The sequence below is a fragment of the Macaca mulatta genome, chromosome 10 (assembly GCF_049350105.2).
Source record: "Macaca mulatta isolate MMU2019108-1 chromosome 10, T2T-MMU8v2.0, whole genome shotgun sequence".
Classification (NCBI taxonomy): domain Eukaryota; kingdom Metazoa; phylum Chordata; class Mammalia; order Primates; family Cercopithecidae; genus Macaca; species Macaca mulatta.
In genome coordinates this window covers 56,060,603-56,075,937 of record NC_133415.1, presented here as the reverse complement: position 1 = coordinate 56,075,937, position 15,335 = coordinate 56,060,603, and positions in this window count along the sequence as shown.

Genomic DNA, 15,335 nt, shown 5'->3' with positions numbered 1-15,335 from the left:
TTTCAGTATTGCAAGATGAAAATATAATAATTCTGATGATTGGTTTCACAATGTATAGATGTACTTAAAACAACTGAACTATACACTTAAAATAGTTAAGATTTTAAATTATATATTACATGTATTTTAGCGAAATTATTATAAATCAAGGGCATTTCTATAAACCAGCAGTAACATATAGACACTGTATATTTTTAACAACATAACATTTTTTTTTTCAGAATCACCGTTCTGCAAATCTCCCAGGTTCACCTTTCAGAAAGCAATTGGAAAGAGCATCCTTGAAGCTAAGTCATTCATATCCTCTGTGTAGGACCCTTATATAGGGTTATTCCGTTTATATATTTTTTTAAAAAATATCAAGTCTCTCTGAATTAATCTAACAAAATCTATGAAAGACTATATATGTATATAGGTAAATTATAAATTTTATCACACATCAAAAACAAAATAAATGATAAATATAGATGTAAACATGCATTTTCATATTCGTGGATTGAAATACTACATAAATGAATTTTCTCCAAGTTGATATACAGATTTAGCAGAATTCAATCAATACCATTTTTTTCTGTGATATATGCTTACATGAACTGATAGTTTTTAAAATTTGTATAAAATTACTATATAAAAATTCTTTTTAAAATGTATATAGAATTAAAGGAGAATAATAAACCCATAAAAGATCTTCACATACAGTGACATTATTATATATGAGAATTTGCAGATTAACCTGAAAAATGATTGACTTTTATAAATGTGAAGTATAAGAGCACTATTTTAATATTGTGACAATTTGATATTATAATAAGTTGATATTCCAACCTGGTATTTCAAGGTGTAATAAAAAGAGTATTGGATAATAATTGTGTGGTTTCTTTAGATTTTTCTAAATTTATAGTTTTTAATCTGTGGAAGGCAAAAATGGTGTTTTTTCATCATCAGTTTTTGATGGTCAGAGGAAATATTAAATAAGACATAATAGACATAATGTAATCATTGATTTTTTTTGTATAAAGAAAATACTGAAAATAATAAACACTTCATACTTTGTGAAAAACAAACAAGCAACCAACACCACTAACAACAAATTTTTTAAATCTTAATCTTTACAAACTTTAGTTTTTGCTTATTTCAAATTGTGCTTAGCTGAATTCATAATAACTCTTAAAATAACATATATTTTAATATCATGTAATCATTCTCAGATTTTTTTCCTTTCCTGACTGCATGTATTATCTTTACAAAGTTCAAGTATATAAAACTTCTTTAAAAAGATTTTTTAAATTAAATCTTTTTATTTTATCAAAATAAAATAAAATTTTAACAAATTCTAATGATGTTATTTTATCCATTTCAAAGAGCGCAAATGCAATAGGATTCTCTGACATTAATTCACATTATCTTAAAACTTCATATGAAGTATTAATTTGCTAGAGCTGCTGTAATACTATAGACTGGCTGGCTTAAGCAACAACACTTATTTTCTCATGGTTTTGAAGGCTGGAAATCCAAGTTCAAGGTGCTGGTGGGTTTGGTCTCTTCAAAGGCTTCTCTCTTCCTCCTTTGCTTGCAGATGGCAAGCAACCACCTTTTCTGGGTCCTCAGGTGGTCTATCTTCTGCGCACTCAAATCCTGGGTGTCTCGTCCTCTTCTTCAAAGGGTACCAATCCTGCTAGATTAAAGCCTTATTCTAAGAGCCACACTCTTTAAAGGCCTTGTCTCCAAAACCAGTCACATTCTGAGGTACCAGGAATTAGACCTTCAACATAAAAACATTAGGGGTGATCACAATTAAGTCAATAACATATGGGTATTTAAAGTTCAAACTCATTGAATTTATTTCAGTTTTTAACCTCACTTTCTATTATGTCCCTTTTAATTTTATGCATATGGTTTAAAATTTAACAACAAAGAAACACAAATTAATTTGTATATTTTGCTGATGGATTTACTTAGTTTATTCTGAACGTGCAAAAAGTTTTAGTACAGGCTTACCTTATTTTATTGTGCTTTGCTTTATTATGCTTCGCATTCAAAGCCAATTTTCAATTGAAAGTTTCTGGCAACCCTGCCTTAAGCCAGTGTATCAGTGCCATTTTTCCAACAACATATGCTCACTTTTTGCTTCTGTGACAAATTTTGGTAATTCTTGCAATATTTCAAACCGTTTCTTTATTATTACATCTTCATGGTGATCTGTGATCAGTGATCTTTGATGTTACTATTGTAATGATTTTGAAGCACCACAAATCACCCCATATAAGATGGCAAACTTAACAGGTAAATCTGTGTGTTCTTACTGCTCTATTCACTGGCCACTGTTCCATCTCTCTCCCTCTTATCAGGCACCTCCTATTCCCTGAGACACAACAATATTGAAATTAGGCCAATTAATAACTCTACAGTGACTTCTAAATCTTCAAGTGAAAAAAAAATTTCATGTCTCTCACTTTAAATCAAAAGGTGGACATAATTAAACTCTTTCAAGAAGGCATACTGAAAGCTGACACAGGATGATCTGGAGAAAATGGCAGATGGGAGACAGCACTAATGTGCAACTCCCACTTGGATGGACAGAGCAACATCTGGAGACTCACATTGTGAACTTTTCTCTAAGAACCACTGTAGGAACATACCAGGAAAACTGAAAGAATTAACAGACGCTTTGAAAGAAGCAGTTTGCTGCTGCAAATGCCACACGAAAACCAAAAAACTGTGAATTTTCAAAGTGTGAAAGGGGAAAAAGTTAGCCTCTAAAAACACATCCCCACTGGGGAACCTGCAAATCCAGATCAAAGGAGAAAGGTTTAACCTTACCTAGAGCTGAAATGGGTTGAGGGAGCCAAATGAAATATAGAAGTAGAACAAGCAGTGGGAAGAGCCTTGTGGTCCCTCCCAGTCCCCAGCTAGAATCCAGGGAAGCCATTCCTGGCCTTATTTCACAGAGGTCCTTGGGGAATGGAAGGCAGCCAGAAAAACTGCGGAGGGGCCACATGGTGAAGAAAGCTCCTAGCTGAACTGTGTAATAATGTCCATTGAGCATAAATTTTCCTGAAAAGAATCCAAAAGAGTAAAAAGGAAGTGCAGATAGGAGCATAGAAGCCACAACTGAAGGTGCAGGGAGATGGGGAGAGAGACAAGGCTGGAGCCCTGCTTGCTTTCTCAGTAGAGAAGTTTGTAGCTTTGGGCAAGGTTTCAACCCTCCTTTGTGGCTGCCTGGATATTAACTCAGTGTGGTCGGCGGGACAGAGCAGGAGTGAGACTGGACTTGCTGGACACCTGGGAGCTGGGTGAGATCTGTCACTGCCAGCTTTCCCCAGTTTCCCAAGTATCCTATATGACTCAGCAGAGGCAACCATAATCTCCCTGGGGACATAACTCCACTGGCCTGATAACCACACCTCCACCCCCCACAGGGGCTGCAGCAAGTCCCGCCCAAGAAGAGTCTGAGCTCAGATCCACCCCACCCTTCCCTCACCTAATGTTTTTTTTCTACCAGCCCTGGCAGCCAAAGACAAAAGACGTAAGTTCTTGGGAGCTCTATGGCCCTGGCCATTGCCTGGGTCAAAGTTTCTAGAGGAAGGATCAGGCACCAATATTTGCTGTTCTGCAGCCTCCACTGGTGATACCCAGGCAAACAGGGTCTGGAGTGGACCTCCAGCAAACTTCAACAGACCTGCAGCTGAAGGGATTGTCTGTTAGAAGGAAAAATACCAAACAGAAAGGAGTAGCATCAACATCAACTAAAAGCACATCTACACCAAAACCACATCTGTAGGTCACCAGCATCAAAGACCAAAGGTAGATAAAACCACAAAGATGGGGAGAAACCAGAGCAGAAAGGCTGTAAATTTCAAAAACCAGAATGCCTCTTCTCCTCCAAAAGAACACAACTATTTGCCAGGAAGGGAACAAAACTGATGGAGAATGAGTTTGATGAGTTGACAGAAGTAGGTTTCAGAAGGTCGGTATTAAGAAACTTCTCCAAGCTAAAGGAGTATGTTCTGACACATAGCAAGGAAGATAAAAATCTTGAAAAAAGATTAGACGAATGGCTAGCTAGAATAACTAGCGTAGAGAAGAGTTTAAATGACCTGATGGAGGTGAAAACAACAGTACGAGAACTTTGTGAACCATACACAAGCTTCAATAGCTGTCTCGATCAAGCAGAAGAAAGAATATCAGTGATTGAAGATCAAATTAATGAAATAAAGTGAGAAGACAAGATTAAAGAGTAAAAAGAAATGAACAAAGCCTCCAAGAAATATGGGACTAGGTGAAAAGACCAAATCTATGTTTGATTACTGTACCTGAGAATGACAGGGAGAATGGAACTTAGTTAGAAAACACTCTTCAGGATATTATCCAGGAGAATCTCCCCAGTCTAGCAAAGCAGGCCAACATTCAAATTCAGAAAATACAGAGACCACCACAAAGATACTCCGTGAGAAGACCAACCACAAGACACATAACTGTAAGATTCACCAAGGTTGAAATGAAGGAAAAAACGTTATGGGCAGCCAGAGAGAAAGGTCAGGTTACTCACAAAGGGAAGCCCATCAAACTAACAGCAGATCTCTCTGCAGAAACCCTACAAGCCAGAAGAGAGTGGGGGCCAGCATTCAACATTCTTAAAGAAAATAATTTTCAACCCAGAATTTCATATACAGCCAAAATAAGCTGTATAAGTGAAATATAAATAAACTCCTTTACAGACAAGCAAGCACAGAGATTTTGTCACCACCAGGCCTGTCTTACAAGAGCTCCTGAAGGAAGCACTAAACATGGAAAGGAAAAACCAGTAGCAGCCACTGCAAAAACGTGCCAAATTGTAAAGACCATCAATGCTATGAACAAACTGCATAAAATAATGGGCAAAATAACAAGCTAGCATCACAATGACAGGGTCAAATTCAAACATCACAATATTAACCTAAATGTAAATGGGCTAAATGCCCCAATTAAAAGACATAGACTGGCAAATTGGATAAAGAGTCAAGACCCATCAGTGTGCTGTATTCAGGAGACCCATGTCACATACAAAGACATACATAGGCTCAAAATAAAGGGATGGAGGAAAAACTACCAAACAAATAGAAAGAAAAAGAAAAAGCAGGGGTTGCAATCCTGGTCTCTAATAAAAGAAACTTTAAACCAACAAAGATCAAACAAGGATCAAAAAAGACAAAGAAGGCCGTTACATAATGGTAAAGGGATCAATTCAACAAGAAGAGCTAACTCTCCTAAATATATATGCACCCAATGCAGGAACACCCAGATTCATAAACCATGTTCTTAGAGACCTACAAAGAGACTTAAGACTCCCACACAATAATAATGGCAGACTTTAACACCCCACTTTCAATATTAGACAGATCAACGAGAGAGAAAATTGACAAGGATATCCAGGACTTGAACTCAGCTCTGGACCAAGCAGACCTAATAGACATCTACAGAACTCTACACCCCAAATCAACAGAATATACATTTTTCTCAGCACCACATCACACTTACTCTAAAATTGGAAGTAAAATACTCCTCAGCAAATGAAAAAGAACAGAAATCACAACAAACTGTGTCTCAGACCACAGTGCAAACAAATTAGAACTCAGGATTAAGAAACGTACTCAAAACCACACAACTGCATGGAAACTGAATAACCTGCTCCTGAATGACTACTGGATAAATAACAAAATTAAGGCAGAAATAAGTAAGTTATTTGAAACCAATGAGAACAAAGACACAACATACCAGAATCTCTGGGACACATTTAAAGCAGTGTGTAGAAGGAAATTTACAGCACTAAATGCCAATGAGAGAAAGCAGGAAAGATCTAAAATCGACACCCTAACATCACAATTAAAACAACTAGAGAAGGCGAAGTAAGAGCAAACAACTTCAAAAACTAGCAGAAGACAAGAAATAACTAAGATCAGAGCAGAACTGAAGGAGATACAGACCCAAAATCCCTTCAAAAAATCAATGAATCCAGGAGTGGGTTTTTTGAAAAGATCAACAAAATAGATAGACTCCTAAAAAGATTAAGAAGAAAAGAGAGGAGAATCAAACAGATCCAATAAAAAATGATGAAGGGGATACCACCACTGATCCCACAGAAATACAAACTACCATCAGAGAATACTATAAGCACATCTACACAAATAAACTAGAAAATCTAGAAGAAATGGATATATTCCTGGACACATAAACCCTCCCAGGACTAACCCAGGAAGAAGTTGAATCTCCGAATAGACTAATACCAGGTTTTGAAATTGAGGCAATAATTAATAGCCTACCAACCAAAAAAAAAGTCCAGGACCAGACGGATTCACACCCAGATTCTACCAGAAGTACAAAGAGGAGCTGGTACCCTTCCTTCTGAAACTATTCCAATCAACAGGAAAAGAGGGAATCCTCCCTCATTTTATAAGGCCAGCATCATCCTGATACCAAAGCCTGGCAGAGACACAACAACAAAAAAAGAGGATTTTAGGCAAATATCCCTGATGAACACCAATGCAAAAATCCTCCATGAAATACTAGCAAACCAAATCCAACAGCACATCAAATAGCTTATCCACCACGATCAAGCTGGCTTCTTCCCTGGGATGCAAGCCTGGTTCAATATACACAAATCAATAAAGGTAATCCATTACATAAACAGAACCAATGACAAAACCCACGATTACCTAAATAGATGCAGAAAAGGCCTTTGACAAAATTCAACAGCCCTTCATGCTAAAAACTCTCAATAAAATAGGTATTGATGGAATGTATCTCAAAATACGAAGAGCTATTTATGACAAACCCATAGCCAATATCATATTGAATGGTCAAAAACTGGAAGCATTCCCTTTGAAAACTGGCACAAGACAAGGATGCCCTCACTCACCACTCCTATTCACCATAGTATTCAAAGTTCTGGTCAGGTCAATCAGGCAAGGGAAAGAAACAAAGGGTATTCAATTAGGAAAAGTGGAAGTCAAATTGTTTGTTTGCAGATGACATGACTGTATATTTAGAAAACCTCATCGTTTCAACCTAAAATCCCCTTAAGCTGATAAGCAACTTCAGCAAAGTCTCAGGATGCAAAATCAATGTTCAAAAATCACAAGCATTCCTATACACCAGGAACAGACAAACAGAGAGCAAAATGATGCATTAATTCCCATTCACAATTACTGCAAAGACAATAAAATACCTAGGAATCCAACTTAAAGGGATGTGAAGGACCTCTTCAAGGAGAACTACAAACCACTGCTCAACGAAATAAAAAAGGACACAAACAAATGGAAGAATATTCCATGCTCATAGATAGGAAGAATCAATATCGTGAAAATGGCCATAGTGCCCAAGGTAATTTATAGATTCAATGCTATCCCCATCAAGCTACCACTGACTTTCTTCACAGAATTGGAAAAAACCTACTTTAAATTTCAAATGGAACCATACACACATGTACACACATAAACACAAATATACACAGTAATTGTAAACAGTGTGGTAATTTCTTTAAAGTTTGTTAAAATACCTCCTGAGAAAAATGAAGAAAAGTGGGGGAGAGAATCTCAGAGCTTGAAGACTATCTTTATGAAATAGGCAGAAAACAATAGAGATAAAAGAATAAAAAAGAGTAAACAAAACCTCCAAGAAATATGGGATTACGTAAAGAGATAGAACCTATGACTGATTGGGGTACCTCAAAGAGATGCGGAGAATGGAATCAAGTTGGAAAACATACTTCAGGATATCATCCAGGAGAACTTCCCTAACCTAGCAAGACAGGCCAACATTTAAATTCAAGAAATTCAGAGAACTTCAGTAGGATACTCCATTAGAAGATCAATCCCAGGACACATAATGATCAGATTCTCCAAGGTCGAAATGAAAGAAAAAATGTTAAGGACAGCCAGAGAGAAAGTCCAGGTCATCTACAAAGGGAAAGCCAGAAGACTAACAGTGGACCTCTCAGTGGAAACCCTACAAGCCAGAAGAGATTGGGGCCAGTATTCACATTCTTGAAGAAAATAATTTCCAGCCTAGAACTTCATGTCTGGTCAAACTAAGCTTCATAAGCAAAAGAGAAATAAGATCCTTTACAAACAAGCAAATCCTGAGGGAATTTGTCACCCTTGGGCCTGGCTTATAAGAGCTCCTGAAAGCAGCACTGAAAATTGAAAGAAAAAATTTTTACCAGTCACTACAAAAACACACTGAAATACACAGACAAGTAACACTATGAAGCAACCACATACACAATTCTGCAAAATGACCAGCTAGCATCATGATGACAGGATCAAATTCACACATAACAATACTAACCTTAAATGTAAATGGGCTTAATGCCTCAATTAAAAGACACGGAAAGGCAAGCTGGATAAAGGGCCAAGACCCATCACTATGCCGTCTTGAAAAGAGCCATCTCACATGCAAAGACACACAGGCTCAAAATAAAGGGATGGAGGAAAATTTACCAAGCAAATAGAAATCAGAGAGAAGACGGGGTTGCAATCCTAGTCTCTGACAAAACAGACTTTGAACCAAAAAGATCAGAAAAGACAAAGAAGGGCATTACATAATGGTAAAGGGTTCAATTAAGCAAGAAGAGGTAACTATACTAAAATATATATGCACCCAATACAGGAGCACCCAGATTCATAAAGCAAAGAGTCACAAAGAGACTTCGACTCCCACACAATAATAGTGGAAGACTTTAATACCTCACTGACAATATTAGACAGATCACTGAGACAGAATTCTAACAAAGATATTCAGGACCTGAACTCAGCTCTGGATCAAGCAGACCTGATAGATACCTACAGAGCTCTCCACCCCAAAACAACAGAGTATACATTCTTTTCAGTACCACCTGGCACGTTAAAATTGATCGCGTAATCAGAAGTAAAACACTCCTCAGCAAATGCAGAAGAACTAAAATCATAACAGTCCCTTAGATGGCAGCACAACCAAATTAGAACTCAAGATTAAGAAATTCACTCAAAGCCACACCATCAAATGGAAATTGAACAACCTGCTCTTGAATGACTCCTGGATAAACAACAAAATTAAGACAGAAGTCAAGAAATTCCTTGAAACCAATGAGAACAAAGATACAGTGTACCAGAATCTCTGGGCCACAACTAAAGCAGTGTTAAGAGAGAAATTTATAGCACTAAATGCCCACATCAGAAAGTGGGAAAGATCTAAAACTGACACCCTAATATCACAATCAAAAGAGCTGGAAAGGCAAGAGTAAACAAATTCAAAAGGAGCAAAAGAAAACATATAACTAAGATCAGAGCAGAACTGAAGGAGATGCAGAAATGATTTTTTTCTCCAAAAAAATCAATGAATCCAGGAGCTGGTGTTTTGAAAAAAGTAACAAAATCAACAGACCACACCATCAGAGAATACTATAAACACCTCTATGCACATAAACTAGAAAATCTAGAAGAAATGAACAAATTCCTGAACAGGTACACCTTCCCGAGACTAACTCAGGAAGAAGTTGAAGTCCAGAATAGACCAATAACAAGTTCTGAAATTGAGGCAGTAATTAATAGCCTACTGATCAAAAAAGGCCCAAGACCAGGTGGATTCACAGCTGAATTCTACCAGATGTACAAAGAGGAGCTTGCTAACATTCCTTCTAAAACTATTCCAAACAAATGAAAAGGGGAAATTCTTCCCTAAGTCATTTTATGAAGCGAGCATCATCCTGATACCAAAAACTGGGAAGAGACACAACAAAAAAAGAAAACTCCAGACCAACATCCCTGAGGAACATCAATGCAAAAATCCTCAATAAAATACCGGCAAACCAATTCCAGCAGTACATCAAACAGCTTATCCACCACCAAGTCAGCTTCATCCCAAGGACACAAGGCTGGTTCAACATTTGCAAATCAATGAACACAATACATCACATAACCAAAACCAAAGACAAAAACCACATGATTATCTTCACAGATGCAGAAAAGGCTTTTGATAAAATTCAACATCAAAAACTCTCAATAAACTAGGTATTGGTGAAACATATCTCAAAATAATAAGAGCTATTTATGACAAACCCATAGCCAATATATTGAATAGGCAGAAATGATAAGGTACGCATAATACTATTGCACCCTTACTACAGTGTAGTATAAACATAACTTTTATATGCAAAAGTTCTTTTATATGCAGAACACTTCGTCTGACTTGCTTTATGGCAGTGGCCTGGAACTGAATCCACAATATCTGAGGTATGCCACTATTTGAACTGAATACAATTGGTAGCTTATACTTTCCGTTTTTACTTCTTCAGCAATCAATACACCAAAAACAAATTTTGCTGTATTTAAAGTACAGCAAGGTAATTATTATCTTCAAAGAGCCCCTAATTTAGTTGAGAACAGAATACCTATAAAATGTAAAAACAATGCTGGTAAAGACAAATGGCATAATAACGGAATAGGTCGAATGGTTAAGAAGTGCACAAAAATAAAAATCACTCTATATTTAGAAGAATTGGAAAAAGCATCAGGAATGGTATCTTATTTTAACAAAATTTGTAAAATTCAAAAGGCTGACAGAAGTGATGGGCTCTGGGTATATGGAACAGGCTGAGAAAGAGCGGAGTGTAGAAATCTCCCAGATAATTGAGAAATACTTTTATGACTTGTATGCCTGAGAGGACATGGCAAACGTAGTGCAATGTTAAGACTATAGATTTGGAGTTGTTTCTAGCCTCCACTACTGGTTATTTCCTACTGATTAGCTGTGTGGCATTAATGAAGTCACTTAACATCCCTCAAATGGAGTTTTCCCATAGATGGAATGGGACTAGTAATACAATTGATTTACAGCTATTAAGATAGAATATTTTGTTAGTGGAAGAAAGAGATGGATAGATAAAAAGATGAGATAACTCTGGGGAAAGAAATCAGGTCTTTTAGAGATGTACATTAGGGATTTAGAACTTCCTGCCATAGGCATGTAAAATTTAACTTGGATTACATGAACTGGTTAATGTACATGATAGAATTAATTAATTAAATTCAGAAGAATTATTAATTTATGCTTACTAGGTTACCTATGACAATGAACTTTCTGACACTGAAAACTCAAAGGTAAGTAATAGCTACAATGTATTTCCCTATATAGTTGATATTTTACTAGATTCTACATGCTACTAGAACATTCAAGTAAACATAGTAAAGATAGAGCAATGAGAATAAAATATTTCAAAATCTAACTTCCCTTAATAAAATTAATTTAATGTGATGTTAATATATTTTATACAATTAACATCATATAACAAATTTTATAATAAAATGTGCTTTATTATGACAAAACTATTCTTCCTTGACTGGATTTACAAGTAGCTGACAGCAGTTACTTGCCCTTGACTTTTGTGGAGACCACAATCTGCTGGTTTACATTATTAATTTGTTTAGCGACTCATTTTCCTAATTAACTGAACTGAGGCAAAACTTCCCAAGTTCCAGAAATTAATGATATTTTATTCACTGAGTATTCCACGTAAAAAGATAATTTTTGCTAGGATTTAGATAATTGTCTTAATTTGTTTCATAGCTTTCTACTTACCATCATTAGAGTTTAAGAGAGGTAGTTAGGAACCAGGTGTGTATTCTAACAGGCAGAGGTCATCAGTTGAATATATTTATAGCTGATTCAACCTATGTTAAGTGCCTCCTCCTCGGTAAAATATGTGCACATGATTGCACTGTTGAAGGTGCATTATCAATAAAGATACCATGAAATTGCAAATCAATTCATAAAACACTCAAACTTATTCTGAAGAATAGCTTTTTCTGTGTTTTTCTCTCAATGATAATGTTAGCTTTAAAAAGACACACTGAGCTGCCCCAATGCTTCCTCTCTTTGTAAGCTGTATCTTGGTAAGTATTCAGAACAAAAAATAAGTATCCAAATTTTTTAAACTTCATTGTAGTAAAAGCTAAGACATAAACACACACACACTAGCCTAGGCCTACACTGGGTCAGGATCATCAGTATCAGTCTCCCATCTCCACATCTTGTCCCACTGGAAGATCTTCTGAAGCAATACCACACATGGAGCTGTCATCTCCCATGGCAACAACGTCTTCTTCTGAAATATCTCCTGAAGGACCTGCCTCAGGCTGTTTTACAGTCAACTTTTTTTTTTTTAAATATAAGTAGAAGGAATGCATTCTTTAAAAATGCCCAAAACCATAGTATACTAAATACATAAACCAGTAACATCGTTGTTCATTATCATTATCAACTTTTATGTACTATGTGTAATTACATGTGCTATACTTTTTTATTTTTATTTTTATTTTTTGAGACTGAATCTTGCTCTGTCGCCAAGTCTGGAGTGCAGTGGCCTGATCTCAGCTCACTACAAGCTCCACCTTCCGGGTTCATGCCATTCTCCTGCCTCAGCCTCACAAATAGCAGGGACTACAGGGGCCTGCCACCACCCCTGGCTAATTTTTTCTATTTTTAGTAGAGACGGGGTTTCACTGTGTTAGCCAGGATGGTCTGGATCTCCTGACCTCGTGATCTGCCCGCCTCGGCCTCCCAAAGTGCTTGGATTACAGGTGAGTCACCACGCCTGGCCTGTATGTGTTATACTTTTACAGAAAGAGGAGCTCTCGGTAGGTTTGTTTATGCCATCATCACCACAAACACGTGAGTACTGCGTTGCATTACAAGGTTAAGATGGCTATGCTGTCACCAGGCAATGAGAATTTTTCAGTTTCATTATAATTTTATAGGACTACCCTGATACAGGCAGGCCATGGCTGGCAAAATGTTATGTAGTGCATGACTATATTACATTGGAAGAGAGAGAGAATATGCTGACACTCCCACCTGGTTCATGCACCAGCAGGAGGAGGTCGCCCTCCAGAGACTGCAAGAGAAGGGGTAGAACTCCTCATTGCCCTGGCTGTTCCTCCACCACTTCCACCGAGACTGTGGTACAGCACCCGAAGCTTCCAACCCAGCCCAGTCCTGGCCGGGCAGGCCCCTCAGCGCTCCTACTCCCTCTTCCCGGCCCCCAGACTTGCTGCTGCTGCCACCACTAGCGTGGATGTCAGTACAACCGTTGCTGCTGTTGCCCTCAATGCACCGGCCCACCCTGCAAAGCTCCTACTACCTGGCCACGCGGCAGCCCTGCCCCTGCCATGGCCGCAGCTGGCCGTCCTCTTACCGTTCTGGCGCGCTGCAGTCTCCGTAGCTGCCACCAACCGCAGCGAGGGGAGCGGCAGCCCCAGGCCATCTGCAAGTTGCCAGCATGTAACTCCTCCTCCTCCTGGCATGGAACAGCTGGGCAGGCAAAACCAAAATGCCTAGAGGAGCACGCAAAGTGATAGCGTTAGAGCCTCACCCTGTCATCCTGGCCACTGGGTGGCAGGGGCTGGTCTCAGTGAAGGCACTCACATCCACCCTCCGAAGTCCCGCCTCTCCTTTTGGCCCAAGCGGACCAGGAACTGGGGCCTGGAGTGGAGACGGGTAACACCACATTGCCTGGCTCCAATCCACAGGAACCACTGGGCGCACCAGGGCTGCGCTCCTTGGGGAGCAGAACCAGCAGGAACTCACACCCAGCCAGCCCTCCCACCCAAGCGCCGGTTCCCGATCCTGATGCCTCCACCCACAGAGCCCTGTCCTCCCGTGGTGTCCGCTACTCCGTGTCTGTCGTGTCTACGGGTCCCAGGTGATCTCTGCAACACAGAGAGAAAGGTCGTGGCCCCGGGAACCACAGCGGGTGTTAGGGCCTATGCCCTGCTCAGGATTCCTGCGGAAACGCTGCGTGCTTGCTGCACTGGAGCAGGAGCAGGAGGAGATCGCCCTCTAGAGTCTGGAGTCCAGGGAGAGGAGGAAAGCTCCTTCCTTGGAGACCACTGCTGTTGCTGCAACCTCTGCCGCCACTGGCAGGACAGGCCCTGATAGCGCCCCTAACTCGCTGCCTGCTCTTGGCCGCGGGACAGTGCCCCTAACACCGCCCCTCGCCGCTGCCAGGTAGAACCCAATAGCGCCCCCAACCTGCCCCTACTTCAGACATCGCAGCACCAGAACACTTCCCCATCCTACCCCCTGCCGTGCAGTGACGCCCCAGGCAGAGCACAGCAACCTCCTCCCCGCCGTGAAGCGTGCAGCCACGGATCCTTAAGATCCGCAACCCCCTCCCCACGAAGTGTAGTGCAGCCCCACATAGCAGACAGCACCCACCAACTAACCCGCAGCCACGGGGAATGATGCCCTGGATAGCGCACCCCACCCGCATCACCGTCAGCACCCCTAAGCGGTATGCCGCTGCCAGAAATATCGTCCTCGATAGCGCACCAAACCCGGCCCCCACCACAAACAGTGCAGCAGCTGATAGAGCCCCTAACTCGCCCCCACTGACCACAAAGCAGCCCCCGAACGGTGCCCACAACCCACCCTACCAGCCCGCGTGCCACCGGCCAGGTATCACCCCCAAACTGCCCCTTGCTGCGGGGAGTGTATCTCCCAATAGCACACCCAACCCACCCTCTATCATGGACAGTGTGGCCCCGATAGCACCTGAAACCACACCCTCCAAGCACCTACCTGCACCCCTCACTCCCCTGCCCCACCACCAGCAGTGTAGCACCGGATACTGCCTCTAACCTATTCCCCTGCCACGGGCATTGCAACCCCACATGGTGCCCCCAATAAGCCCCCCGCCATGCGCAGAGCAGCCCTGGAGAGCATCCCCACTCCGCTGGGGGCAATAGAGCCCGAGCAGTCAGGACCCGACCAGTCCTCCCACCCCCACGCCGCCGGCAGAGTAACCACAATAGCGGCCCCAACCCGGCCCCTGTCGGGGGCAGTGCAGCACCCAATAGCGCCCCCAACCAGCCTTACTGCGGCCAGCAATACAGCCAAGATAGTGACTCCAATCCGCCCCTCCACACTGCCACCCCGCCCACACCCCCCTCTACGTCCCCCTGCTGCTGAGAGAAGCGCAGTCCTGACAGCACACCTGAAACTAGTGACGCCCGGAATAACATTCTAGCACGCCAAAATAGTGACATTCCAATAACACCGCAACCAGTCCCCGCTGTGGGCAGCCCCGGACAGCGCACCTACCCCATCGCCTTTCTACGCTCCGGCCAGCTGCAGTGTCCATCGCTGCCACCAACCACAGTAAGGCGACCCAGGGAGGTGAGGGTCAGCGAGGCCAGCCGCAATCCCACAGGCTCTAGGCTCCAGCCTGTGGTAGGTGCCTCCTCCTCCTTCCCTTCCTGTAGCCAGGCATGCAGCAGCTCTCACCACCAGCTGCCTCTCTCCATTGCCGCCACACACCAAGC